We start from the raw sequence: 14,941 nt of genomic DNA on the forward strand, positions 1-14,941 counted from the left end.
AACCTGAAGCATATGTAACCCGAGGTACCACTATACTACTACTAGTAATAACATCATTCTAAAATAATAAATATTGGCTTAAAATGTTAATTTTCATATAATCACACATTATTAATAACTGCCTTTAATATATTACAGGAAATAAATGGCAATTAGGGCTGAGCTAAATGTTTGCAATAAAAAAACTACATGGTTTGTTTTGATTTGGCCCTAAAAAACGATGAATTGCACCGGAATCATCAGGGTTAAAATTTATCATCCAAGTATGGCCATAGACAAACATAACCAAAAGCACTTGACAGTTTCCCCGCCAAAAAAATTAAATAAATAAAATTATAGCCTGCTATGAATTGTAACCACAACTGCATTTTTTTATTACATATCAAAGCCGAGGATTTAGATTCCAACCGGTTCCTTCAGATGGAAGATGAATGATGGCCTGTTTAGAGATCAGGAGATTACTAAGAAGGCCCAAAAAGCCCTAAAGGATTATTTTGAGATCAATATGAACACCACAGTGGAAAAAAGAACTATCTGGGACGCAAGTAAGGCCGTGATGAGGGGGTTCCTGATACAACAGAACACAGTAAAGAAAAGGAAACAAAACGAAAGGAAAGATAAAATTTTGGAAAAAATCAAGGAGTTGGAGAAGAAGTTAAGACTTAATCCGAAGTCCCAGCCGATTCTGAGAGAAATCAAACTTTACCAAGCACAATACTGTAAACTGATAAATCAGGAAATAGAATGGAAAATCAAACTAATGAAACAAAAAACTTTTGAGTCGGCTAATAAATGTGGAAAACTGCTAGCTTGGCAGTTGAAGAGGAGACAAAAGTTAAACACAGTGACAAACTTAGAGATTGAAGGAAGATGTATCCAGAACCCCGGAGAGATTAGAAAGTGTTTCCAGAGATATTTCAAAAAATTATATACTCAAGGGCCACAAGATGAAGCAGCGATTAAACAATTTTTAAAGACAAATGGACTGGCAAAGTTGTCAGAAGAAAATAGATCAATTCTGAATGGCAAAATAACACGACAAGAGATTGAGCAGGCCATCCAAAACATGAAACAGGGCAAATCACCAGGACCAGATGGGCTGACCTCCAAGTACTATAAGACATTGAAAGACTATTTGATACAACCACTGATGGAGGTCAGCAATGAAATTTTAGAGGGGAAGAAGGCGCCAGAATCGTGGAAAGAAGCTTTCATCACATTGATACCAAAATCGGAAACTGAAAAGACACAGCTTAAGAACTACCGTCCCATCTCCCTTTTAAATGTGGATTACAAAATATTTGCAGACGTTTTGGCAAGTAGATTCAAGAGGGTTTTAAACAAAGTAATCCATAAAGACCAGGCAGGCTTTCTCCCAGGTAGACATATGTCTGCCAATATAAGGAACATTATAGATATATTGGAGCTTTTACAAACAGACATAAATATTAAAGCTGTTTTAATTTTTATAGATGCGGAGAAGGCCTTTGATAACATATCCTGGAAGTTTATGAAAGGGAATTTAAAAGAAATGGGAGTGGGCCGGGGGTTTGAGAATGGGATTGATGCAATATATTCAGAACAAAAGGCTAAACTGATAGTTAACAATGTGGTTACAGAAGAGTTTAAAATTGAAAAAGGAACACGACAAGGCTGTCCGATTTCCCCGTTATTATTTATCTCGGTCCTGGAGGTGCTCTTGAACACGATTAGAGGGGACAGGTTGGTGGAAGGGATACAGGTCGGAGCGAAACAATACAAACTTAAAGCGTTTGCAGATGACTTAGTTCTGACATTACAGGAGCCAGAATCTAGTACGAAAAGAGTACTACAACTAATCCAAGATTTTGGTCGGGTGGCGGGATTTAAACTAAATAAGCAAAAAACCAAGGTGTTGGGAAAAAACTTGACAGATATTGAGTCGGAACGGTTTCAGAGAGAGACAGAGTTAACTGTGGTTAAGAAAGTTAAATACCTAGGGGTAAACATAACAGCAAAGAATTTGAGTCTGTTTAAAGATAATTATGAAAAATGTTGGTCTGAAATTAAGAGAGACTTGGATAGCTGGTCAAAATTGAAACTTTCATTGTTAGGTCGAATAGCTGCTATTAAGATGAATGTATTGCCAAAAATGTTATTTTTGTTTCAGACATTGCAGATTGTAGATAAAACGGAGTGCTTCCGGAAGTGGCAGAAAGATATCTCCAAATTTGTCTGGCAGGGCAAAAAGCCCAGAATTAAGTTTAAGATATTAACGGACGCAAAAGAAAGAGGGGGCTTTGCCCTGCCAGACTTAAAGTTGTACTATGAAGCCGCAGCTTTCTGCTGGCTAAAAGACTGGCTACTTCTGGAGGACACGGATGTGCTGGATTTGGAAGGTTTTAACAATGCATTTGGATGGCATGCATATTTATGGTACGACAAGGTTAAGATCAACAAGGTCTTTAAGAACCATATTGTCAGAAAAGCAATATTTAATGTCTGGACAAGATACAAAGACTTATTAGAAAACAAAACACCGAGGTGGCTGTCACCTTTGGAGGCCAAGGCCCGAAAAAGACCCAATATGGAGGCCAATTGGCCAAAATATTGGGAAATACTAGAAAGGGATGGAGACAATTGGAAACTGCAGAGTTTAGAGAAAATGAAAGATAAAGTGCGAGACTGGTTACACTATGCTCAGATTAAGGAAGTGTTTAAGATTGATAAAAAGTTAGGATTCCAGGTGGAGAAATCGAAACTGGAGACAGAACTGCTAGAACCTAAGACCAAGGTACTTTCAAAAATGTATAACTTGCTGCTGAAATGGAACACACAAGACGAATTGGTTAAATCGGCTATGATAAAGTGGGCCCAGGATATTGGGCACAACATTATGTTTGAGGACTGGGAAAGGTTATGGACCACCGGGCTGAACTTCACAGCATGTAATGCTCTGAAGGAAAATGTAATGAAAATGATATATAGATGGTACATGACCCCAGTGAAATTGGCTAAAATATACCATTCGTCTGATAACAAATGTTGGAAATGTAAGGAAAATGAAGGAACATTCTTTCACCTCTGGTGGACATGCCCTAAAGTGAAGGCCTTTTGGGAAATGATATACAATGAGTTAAAAAAGGTATTTAAGTATACCTTCACCAAGAAACCAGAGGCCTTCCTTCTGGGCATGGTCGGCCAGAACGTGTTAAAGAAGGACAGAACATTTTTTATGTACGCTACAACGGCGGCAAGGATACTTATTGCTAAGAGCTGGAAAACCCAAGATCTACCCACACTGGAAGAATGGCAGATGCAGCTGATGGACTATATGCAACTGGCTGAGATGACTGGCAGAATCCGCGACCTGGGAGAGGAGAGGGTTGAAGAAGACTGGAAGAAATTTAAGATTTATTTACAAAAGTACTGTAATTTGGTTGAATCCTAACAAGGAAGCCAGAGCAGAAATAACTGTCTACCATTAAATTATAATTTTTTATTTGAGTTTAACCTAAATATTGCACTTAAGAGCATAAACAAGATGATAATTTGCTTGGAAAAATTCGTTTTTAATGATGAAAGTGGAAGCGGGAGACGTGAGGGAGTCCGCAATAGAATGAAAGGATGTTATGAAACCTATTCTGTTTGTTAAATATGTATCTGTAAAAAAATCTTAATAAAAATTTTTATAAAAAAAAAAAAAAAAACAAAGCCGAGGATTTAAAAAGAATTAATACAATTAGGTTTTTAAAAGGCCCAAACCTTGCTGCAGCTTGTTGCAGACTGAAAGGCTGTCATTTGAAAGCTGTCACCTAAGTGGATGGCAGTCAAGCAAGCTGACGAAAGGCAGCGACATGTTAACTCTGTGATAGATAGATGGATAAACGCGCCTGCAAACACAAAGGGAAGTTCAAAGCTACTAGAGTAATGCCTGAGGTGGGTGTCAGACAATCAGATGCCGCCGCTGGCAAAATATCTGAGAATCCTTTCATTGTCATCTGCAAGAAGGGCACAGCATGGCAAAATATGCCAAGGATAAATTACACACCCGAAGCTGGTTCTTTATTTCTGCAAGATTAATTAGGGATGGATGTGCTGACTCTTGGATCACAATGTGAGCAGATAGAGTAGGATTTATCAGCACGGTACCTATCTAAAGCTTCCTGTTCAGCAGAACTATATTAGTTCTGGCATGTGGGAGAAGCACCAATTGTTGCAAAGACCACATCCACCACGACATACAACTAAGGCTGGCCAAAGATATTTTGCTGCCTGAGGAGAAGGATGTGATAGTACCCCTCATTATTTTTACAGACCCAGCACCTGCCAATTTCACCTGTTGATATTTAAAGTTGTTCATAGTTGTCCTGTCATCTGATGTGTGTGAGTTTGTGGGTGTCAAGCTGCTGCCAGCGACTCCTGGCTGGTTGCCCAGGAACATACAAAGACAAGTACCATCCACTTTTTATTCAGTATTTACATAGAGAGGCTATAGAACCCAGCCTCTTGGATAATGGCATTGTCCTGAGTGAATCTCCACCCGCCATCTCTCCCACTTCAACATTCGTCATCATCACCACCTCCTCTACAAGTGCTGCTATGTGCCCTCTGTCTTTGAGTTCTTTGCTCTCCTACTTTCAAGGCTCATTGAGTTCTGGGAGAGGGGTCTGGAATGCTTTCTAATGACACTGTGTCCATCAGCTGTTGCCCCCTGGTGTTTCCTCCTTCTCCTCCTCTCCCATTATATCCCAACTTTTCCCCTTATCAGCCTCTGAGCTGCGACCTCCCTCAAACCCCTGTTGTAAATCTACACTGTCTTCCTCTTTCTTCTCCCTGGAAGGGTCAAGCTGGGGAAGCAGTCTCCACTATTCCTCCTCTGCCCAGTCCTTGACAATGGGAGAGATGTATCCTTGTGAGTCATTTTGTCAAGGGTCATGGTCAATTCTCCGTATCCTGGGATCCAAGCCCTACAGAACCCACTCATACCTAGGAAACCTTTGAGTTGCTTCTTGGTCTTTGGAAGGGGGACTCTCTCTCTCTGGCTTCTACCCTGTCAGAGGTTGGGAATGTGGTGCCAAGTCCATAGCTGTCAACTTTCCCCATTTTTTTTTAGGGAAATCCTATTCGGAATAAGGGAATTTCCCTTTAAAAAATGGAAACGTTGACAGCTATGGCCAGGTCCCAAAAATGTGTCCTAGATATTTAACTTTTTGCTGACAATATGGGACCTTACTCGGGGACACCTTGCAGTGCTAATAACAAGTTCAACAAATGGGGGAAAGTTATGGGGGGGGGAAGGCCACGGATAGTAATTCTCAAAATATACACATCCTTGCAAAAAGCAATGAATCTGATTATCCTTAATCAGCAATTGAATTTGCCTACTGGTCTAAGAAGGCAAGACCACAAGAATGATACCAAAATATGGAAATGCTCTGTGGAAGAAAAGTGGATGATCAGCTATGAAGATTTCCTATATATAAATAGACAAAATCATCTGCTTTGAACAGCTGCTAATATCCAGTACCAAGTCGGAAGCAAGAAGTCACATCCACAAAAGTTCTCTCTTTCAAACAGCGTACTGAGAAGAACTGTGAAAGGTCATGTCTAATAGATGCAACCCAATGAAATAAATATACACTGTTTAATACTAATTGTTTAATTAAAAGGATGGGATTATGATACCACACAAATATTAAGCTTTAAATTACTGGTCAGCATTGCCAATTATGCAAGTTCAGTACAAAATGCCAGGTCCCTATTTTGCAGATTAGCCCAGTAACAGCATATGGCTTAGAGAATGAGAACAGAGCTCACTATCACGGACAGATTGCTAGGGAAAAGCAACCGAGATGAGAAAGTTATGAGAACAACTAGTACTGTTACATTTATAGTGCTCTGACAGCTTTGGCTATTATTTCTCTCCCTGTGCAGTTCCCCCATCTGTCCAGTTCTGCTCAGGCTGCAGAAATAGGTTCTGCAAAACTGTAGATCCAGTTCTGCCTCTCTCAGTCTCATTAGTAGCACTTATGAGAAGGTGTAGAAGGACTTCCTTGAAGAATCCTTGGACTGATTCTTTTCTAGACAGGTTTTGGTGTGCTAGTTGTGAAGCATTCCTATGAGCCTTATGTCACCATTACAAGCCATAATATTTTATGCCACTACTCAGTTCCATGCTTACAGTTGGGAAAAAGCCCCACAGTGAATTGAATTCTATGCTACTGTGAAATCCAGCTGCAGAACTCCTCCTTCCTTACTTCTCTGGTTGTCAGAAAATGGAAGGGGAAAACGGTACTTTCCCTCTTGCTGCTGTTCTGAAAACACAATAGCAGCGGTTCTTGGGTGAGGAACCTCTAGGGAAACCTCTTGAGAACCTCTTGAGAAACCCTGTTTGAATCCTCATTAATGGGAGTGGACTGAGGAGGGTCCTACGTCTACCCTGCAGCATCACCATCCTACAGCTTCCAAGGGGCCCACCAAGCTCACATGGAGTATGAGGAAGGGCAGGCAGCAGAGACAGGTTGTGCAAGTCCCAGCATCCCCCAATGAGAATGTGATGGTATCCATATAATTTTCCATTGGGGTTGATGAGACTGAAAATCATTTCCTTTCCTTGGCAGTGATGCAGACTCTGCCTCAGCTGCTGTCCCCTCTTGCCAAAAGCAAGTCTGGTGTTCTCCCAGGAGGAGGAATGAACAGGAGAGGAGGAGCTGGTGGCAGTGAAGGCAAACCAGGGCTTGCATGGGGCATACACAAACAGCAAACCTTGGCATGCTTGTTCATCCTCCAAAAAAGGCATGGTTAGCAGAGAAAGAGAGGTTGTGTGCCCAGGTGCTGTGAACCCGCCCCCATCAGGACATCATGGTAGAACCAAGGACCCTATTTGGGAGTCTTCAGCTTCATACTCACCCTGCCCCACACCTGCCAGAAGCAGGACTCTAATGTGTTTGGAACTTCAGGAAGGAAAAGAGAACACATTCATTGGAGAAACTCCAGGCACCCTTCGTCTCCTCATGACTGCAGATCAGTCTCAAGAGGTACCAGCACTCACACCCTCCTAAGTGGGGCTTACTCCACAGGCTGAAGTCTTAAAAGTAACAAGAATCTGGCAATAGATAATTTAAGAGCACCTCAGACCATCCAATTCTTAAAATAAATTTCAGCCTGTGAAACATACCCTACATGTCTGATTTGAAGGCACTTATTGACTTGCTTAAGCGTAGATGTACTACATAATTCTTTTGATGCACTGCTTGTAACTTTGCCAAAAGTCATGCATTTTCTAATATCCAAGTTGCTCCTGTAGCCAAGTGATGTATGTTTTCTCTAGGAAGAAAGCATTGTTTGATTGGATTGCCCCAGTCTCCAAGTAAGAATTATTCTTGCTTGACAACAAACATAAAACTTCCTCCCCTATATTTAGTTCTGAATGCAAAGACTCTAATGATGAGCTGTACCTAACAGAAATATGTATCTGTATATGATTCTGTAGCTTCAGGAACCAAACAATGGATTGCATTGCTTTAAAGCCAGCCAAAGGGAAACAACACAAATTATAATGTATCTAGGGCTAAAATGTTTTGTCCAGAATGTGGGAAGCTGACTTACAACCAAATCATATCACTGGTCCATCTAGCTCACCACTGTCTGCATGACTAACAAGGGCTCTACAAGGTTTCAGGCAGGGGACATTCTCAGTACTACAGGGAGATGATGGATGTTGAACCTGGGATGTTCTACATGCCAAGCAGAGTTATGGCCCTTCTCCACTATGAAGATGGGGGATTTGCCACAGCTGTCCATCAAAGAGTTGTTGTTGTACCACACCCACCTGATAAACTGTATCATCCCTGCAGGATTTTTTCTGTGCCTCACATGCAACAAAACATAATTCTATCTGAATATCCAAAAAGTTTGTAAACCGGTGGTTAATGCCCATGAATACTCTTGTCCACTCCTCCTTAAATTTAAATGATTAAGTTAAAATAAAAAGAATGGGTGGGCACTCTTGAACATAGAAAGTAAGTTCACACCAGTAAATACTGGCCATGCAGCATAATTACAATGACATTTTCCGCCGCCAAGCAGGGGCTTGCCTGTACTTGTAATTTACCACGTGTCGGTTCCAATCTGAGTTGCATTGTCTGCAGTGACATTTGCCAGAGATTTAGGGGGCAGAACAAGGAGGAGGACAGAAAGTAAAAGTAGCCCTTGTGTCGCTTCCACTGATTTTCTATTGTTCTGTATCTTCTGCCTGCAGAGGAACAGCCCTGCTATAGAGGGATATAGCAGTGGAGACAAAGGGACACTAGGTGCATGAGAATGACAACTTGAAGGAGTTCCTACAGTGTAACGCAGAGTTTGATCCTTTCACTCTGAGTAACGGAGTGAAGATGGCTGTAAAATTTATCTTACGCACAAGCCACTGTTTTAGATAATCTGTCTGTGGTTTTATTGATCATTTTGTGAATCTCAACGGTGCCAAAGATCCCAATCTCTTAGACGAAAAGGATGTGAATGTCAATGCAGGACACCAGAGTTAGGGAGTAGATAAATCCCAGTAAATCGTATTGTTATACTAGCCAATTGCCCATCAGTAAGATGGACTGTACTCACTTTATCCTGTAGTTTTTGGAAGCCAGTAAGGGCACTTACAGACTATCACTATTTTGGGGTGGGATTCAATCACAGACTGGGAAATTCATATCACAGAGTTAAACCTGATTTAGAGCTCTTATGCAACAAACCCACTTCCCCAAAATATCAGACTATTATTTTTTACAATAAGGAAAATGAGGAGAAAAGGTCAATATAGGGATGCTGGGAACACAATTGGGGTGAAGTCAGCACACATGTTCTGCCTTTGCGGACACTCATAATCACTATGTCAAGGGAGAAAGAGAGGTTTCACCCTTCAACATAACAAATTGTCTCCCATAAACTCCTCAAATGACACCAATGGCTCCCACTGACATGTGTGATAAAAATTAAAGGGATTTCAAGTAGCAACAGACCTGTGATATAGCCAATATCTGCTCTGCATTACTGACACAAACAACCCGAGTGACCCTTCCTTTCTGTGTGTTTCAGTGGCAGGCAGTTCTCTGGCTTTTAACATTTAGCCATCTTGTCCGTATCCTACTGCCCTCTTGAAAAAAGTAAAGAGGTGTACTTCATGAGACTGTTGGGGGAGGGCAGCACATGTCCCCCTCCACTTTGGCAGGTCACCTTTGTTAAAAGAAAGGAAGTTAGATTTAGCTTGCATACTACTGAATTATTTCCCAAAATGCGCCTACTTTCACTTTTTGCATAGCAGTATCACAGGGAGTACAGTTTTTGCTTCCACCCCAACTGTGGTCCCAAATGTTCTCACTTGGCTTTCTCTCCTGCTACCTTAATCATAAGCAATTTTATGTGAACAAGAAAAAATGAAGGGGTGGGGAGCCTATCAAAACATCAGTAATTTTAGGCAAAGAAAAAAGATACACAGCTGGTCTGGAATTCCTAGCCTGCACACAATAAAAACTTCCTATGACATGATGATAATAGGCATAGCACAAGTATAGTTGGCAAGGTTTACAAAACTAAATCCAATGTCAAGCATTTGTTTCCGCCTGCTGTTCATTCCTATGTGGCTCCAAAAATATGCACATTTTATGTTCATTTGGCTTTTAGCAATTTAAAGTAGAACTTGTGTTGTGATCTGCAACCTTTTGATTATGAACTTCCATGGCATGCAGAGAAGTTTCAAAAGAGTTTTATGGACTGTCCAGCCATGTCAAAACAGTGCACTGGACAAAGTGATTTATGAAATTTCAGGAAACTTTTATTTAAAAAAATCAACCAATCAAGCCTTGCAGTATTCCAGGACTCTAAAAGAATTTGAAGCAAATAAAATCAAATTATATGAACTACCTTTTGCAAATCAAAACATCAAAAAAGTCTTACTGGCATCAGAGATATTGCTCTATAAGCCTAGACTACAGTCTTCCAATTACTAGTCTGGATTCAGTAAAAGCTTTCTAGATATAATGACAAAAAACTACAGTATTAGTAAAGCTGTTGCCAGATGCATTGCTCTGCTTTCCTTTAGTCCATGTCAGTCTTGCTTTCTGTGCAGCCCAGGACCTCCATACAAACAGACAGGAAGGTCACTTCAGTGCTGCGAATGCAAAGGTTTAATTTTACACCTGGAGGTGCACTCCATTGTCTCTTGAGACAGACAGATGCTGACAACAAGTCAAGTCAGCATAGTTTAAGAAAATATAATAAAAGAAGAGCCATTTGATTTGGCCAGCGACCCATCTATTTCAGCACCCTGTTCTCACAGTGGTCAGCCAAGTGCCTGATAGTTTTTTTGATATTAACAACCCATTGTAAGTATGTTTACCCCAGACATTTACACTGACTCCAATGGGACTTACTTTACAAAACCCAACAAGACATGATGTTAGGTGTGTGAACGCAGCATGCAGGGAGAAGGAAAAGATTAAATGCATTTGTGCATTTAGGATCATGTCTATTTTGGCCTCAGGAACCATGTGTAAGACTGAAGCGTAAGTCATACTTTTGTATAAACTAGCACACTGTGGTGGGTTGTGCCCATTGGGACTTGAAAGGAAGAAAGTAGGGAGGCCAACCGAAGGTGGAATCAGAGCCAATGGCAGGCAGAGTCAAGTAATTCTTGTTCCCCCACATACTCCTCCCTGCTGAGTTCTGCAAGGGCAGAACTGACACTAAGGAGGAGGAAGCTAACAGCCAATGCTACCCCCTGGATTGGTTGTAAGTGGGGGCTGGCTGAAGGCAAACTGCTCCAGTGAAGCAGCCTCTGTTGCTAGCAGTGGTCCCAACACACAAAATATGTTGGGACTCTAAAGGTTTTAACACATTGGCCACAACCCCACAGCTCCCATGGCTGTCAGGCAGAGCTAAGTGTACACACAAGACCATATCTGCTTCCCCAGCCTGAAATGGGTTAACCTGCCCAGCATGGCAGCTCCTTGCAGGGGAGTCTCCATTTCAGGCTATGGAAGGGAAAAGAGCCTTGTGTGTGGCCTGTAATGGAGGGCGATAAGTGTGTGCATGCTTAGGATTGTGGACACGTTGCTTTCTACTGCAACCCTCTGCATGCCTGCTCAGAAGAAAGTCCCCACAAAGCTCAAGGATACCAAAGTATACAAACAGGGGTGGGAAAACCTTTCCAGGAAACCTCCTGGGGTCCACATGCCAATGGTAGGTAGGACCAAAGGGGGCTGTAGTTAGAAGAACAACTGAACTGAGCTATAGATGCAGTGGCGTAGCGTGGGTTGTCAGCATCCGGGGCAAGGCAAGTAATTTCTGCCCCCTAACCCGTGGATTTGCGCCTCCTAACCCGTGGATTTGCGCCCCCTAACCCTAACCCCCAGATGTTGCACCCGGTGTGGCCGGCCCCCCTGCACCCCCCAGGCTATGCCACTGTATAGATGTACATTTTACTTCTGTACAGTTGGCTACTCTATACAGTAGGCTACATTCTAATAATGAAAAAGTCAGGGGGCTCTGCATACACTCAAATGTCTCTCTAACCAAGAGCAAGCAAGAGGCACCATCAGAGTCCACATGTTCAGCCAGACAAAAGCACCCAGGGAAATTGTGGATCAGGAATATGCCCTAGGCATAAAGTGTAAAGAGTAGGGGAAGTCCTGAGGGCCTCATAGAGCAGCCTGGAAGGTCACATTCAATCCCCAGGCCTGAGGTTCCCTACATGTCAAAGCTGGCAGGCGCTGCCCTTCTGATTCTTGTCCAAATCTGCCATGACTGCACACACAGAGCATCCTGAAAATGACAGTGATGGCTGTCTTCTTGGAGAAAGTTCTCCACAGGGCCCCCTCTCGCCTTCCTCCCGATTGTTACTATCACAGATAACTGTCCCAGCAGCAATGCTACTACGCCCATGTAGCATAGTCAGGGCAACATTCCAAAGAAACACATTATGCCAATAAAACCTTTTTCCTGAAAAGACTTAAGATATTAATGCTGGCATAGATGTCAGTGCAAAGGCTGCTATAAAGAGGGAAGTGGGGGTACTCCACAGTTTGAATGAGTTGATAAGGCAGGTGTTAAATAAAGAGCCATTTTCAACAAGCCCAGATGACCATTGCATTCTTCATAATCATGCAATTCTGCAAGAAAAAGATAGCAGCACAATTAATATCTGTGATAAATGACTGAAAGCTATCCCTTGGGGGTTTTAACCTTGCTCTGTTGATATCGAGCAAGCAATACTGCTTTAGTACTCAGCTCCTTTCTGGTTCCTTAAATGTTCTTATAGGAGGCAAAGCTCAGAAGCACCGGGGATAAATCAAGTGTCTTTAAATGCTTTCAAAGGGTGCCCGGGTAGGGGGAATGAATGCCCAGTCCTGCTGTGATTTCATTGTTCAGAGAAGACAATCCATGTGGAAGAGATAAAAAGGCCTCCTCATTCCCAGTTCACCTCCATATGGATGGAGAAAAACAAAACCAGAGGGTGATACATCTTTATCAACAACTGCCAGTCAGCGGCTGTTTCGCCTTATGCAAATCCAGCAGCGCGCATTTGCTGGCTTTGTTCATCAAAGGCATAATCCTTTTGGAAACAGAAATGCTGACAAGTGGAAAGGGCTATTACATGAAGAGCACAGGCAAAACAAAACAAAACAGAACCCTGCACCCACTTTATTGCCAGAGAGACTTCAGAAATAATATTAATGACCTCCTGACCTCCTGAGTGTTAAGTTTGAAACCGGTGCTACAGCTGCTGCTTGACAATGAATTGCTCACTGGTGCTACTGCTTTTAGCATGGGACATAAAGAAAATGGCCCACTTCCATATGCTCCGATTTAAAATATGAAAGAAATGGTAATTTGGAGGGCTTGGCTTGGTTTGTAATAGCTCGGGATTTCCAGACTGGCAGAATTCAATTCTGTGCTTCCTCACTTTTAAAATGATTCTCCTACTGTGGACTTATGCCAAGGAGTATAACAAGTTGGTCAAGTATCAGCTATTTTCTCCTATTTGACAAAATAGAACTTTTCTTTCCTCTTTGTGTGAAAGGCCATCAGACAGCTTGCCTTTTGAGATGGAAGCACTGCATCTAAAATGTTAAGAACAAGAGGCAACTGACACTGAAGGTGATCAGGTGAAAGATGTGGCAATATATCCTTTCAGCCAAACTGTTCTACAGCAGTGGTGCTTTATTTTTTAAAAAGTAGTTAAAATATATTTTGAAGGCCTTTTGACCTCATTGCTAACAAAAATATTCAACATTGCTAAATTTGATGAACCATATAGAAATTGAGGTTACATTACTTATAATGATGAGTGACAGCATTCCTTCACTAAATTGTCTGTCTGCATGCCTTTGGCCTTCTGGTAATCAGGACTCTGGACAACTGCTTTGGGTGAATCGGGTTCATCCAATCTGGGAAAGTAAAGAGAAGCCCAGTCCCAAAGTTCTGACTCCTAATTGAATCACTGGAATGTTCCCCCATGAAATGTTGTGGCATGGGCTCCACCAGTTTCTGGAGATTTCATTTAAGGCATGGATCCACTTCACCCTTTCTCTGTCTCACCTCCCCAAATGAGGGCAAGTTGTTTGACTTGCCAGAGGTTTTCCTTCTGCCCCAAAGCTTCCAGGCTAGCTCCCCAGTCAGAGTTCTACTTCCAGCTCCCAGCAGGATGAGGATCCAGTCCACTTCTCACTTCATGCACATATTTTACATTTTCCTTATACCATATGCCCCCTTTCTCTGGGAAACGTCACAATACCCCAGCTCTTCTTGCACATCCTCCAGCACTTGCATTTCCCTGTTTGTCCTGCCCTGACTTAGGAGAGCAGTTCTGAGAAGGAGCTGAGCAGATTCCACAGTATGAAATGGGCGAGGCTAGGAGTGAGACCAGCAACAGACTAATGCAGAACCGGAGAAAAAGTTTGCTATTTGTACATAGGATACTGTTTTGAAACATGGAATGCACACAACTGATCACTGTTGATATATCAGTGTTACATGGATTTGTCCAATCCATTTAAAAGTTCAAGACCAACACATCTTGTAGGACATTTCCAAGCACTGCATTCACAGATACATGATACAATACTCTGTGGTTTCCTTACCCCAGCTACAGTTACAGGCAAGAAAAAGAGTAGAATACATAAAGTTTGTACAGTACACATTCCTACACCTATGTCTGAGGTGCAGTGTAGGCACTTCTGAAGGTTAAATAAATATGCTGTCTCTAACTGAGGCTTATTTGATTTAAGGCAAGTAGACAGGAAACAGAACAAAGCAAGACAGGCAACTAGATGACCTTTTTTAAAGCATGCTGTTCACGGCACCACAATGCTTTTCTGCTTTTAGTTGAAGCGTGACTTGCTAGTAAACCGGCTGATATGTTCTTAAACTCACCACATCCACAAAGTGACAAGTGGCTAATAAGAATGGATTCTGCAATGATTCCTGCTGCAAGAAAATCACTCCTCAAAGCTTATAAGTATGAATTGATTTATTAAGCAGGACATTAGACTAACATATCATGAAAGATAAAACAATGATCTTGACTTTATGCCATAGAGCAGCAGGCCATAGCAGGCTTGACTAAGCTGCATGTGGCCCATTGATAGAGGATATCACATACTGTACTGTTGGACAAAAACCAAAATGCTCCCCCCCCACACACACTTGGATAATCTTCTCAGCCAGGCCTTGCCTACATGTGAAATAACTTGGGTACTATTAACCTTGACTTGGAGTATGGGGAGGAGGACACCATTTGCTTCAGACAACAAAATGTCTTAGGCCAGCCTGACCATAGCAACTAAGTCTGCAAAGACAAGAGAAGTTTCAGCTTGTATTTCTTGAATACAAAACATAGAAGCTACCGGTATGTGGTAGCCCTCTTTTGAAATTGGGGGGGGGGGAGGAGGCCTGGACAGGTATGGGG

The 14,941-nt window shown here is 42.0% G+C and overlaps 1 protein-coding gene and 1 long non-coding RNA gene across 8 annotated transcripts in view; one reads left to right on the forward strand and one right to left on the reverse strand.

Annotated features, from left to right (window-relative positions):
- Positions 1-14,941, reverse strand: part of MACROD2 (mono-ADP ribosylhydrolase 2) — a 987,478-nt gene that overhangs the window by 327,910 nt on the left and 644,627 nt on the right. The gene's annotated exons all lie outside the window — the stretch shown is intronic.
- LOC309367424 overlaps positions 1-14,941 on the forward strand; it is a 243,625-nt gene that overhangs the window by 204,611 nt on the left and 24,073 nt on the right. The gene's annotated exons all lie outside the window — the stretch shown is intronic.

This window comes from Podarcis melisellensis (genome assembly GCF_964234715.1).
Source record: "Podarcis melisellensis genome assembly, chromosome: 3".
Taxonomy (NCBI): domain Eukaryota; kingdom Metazoa; phylum Chordata; class Lepidosauria; order Squamata; family Lacertidae; genus Podarcis; species Podarcis melisellensis.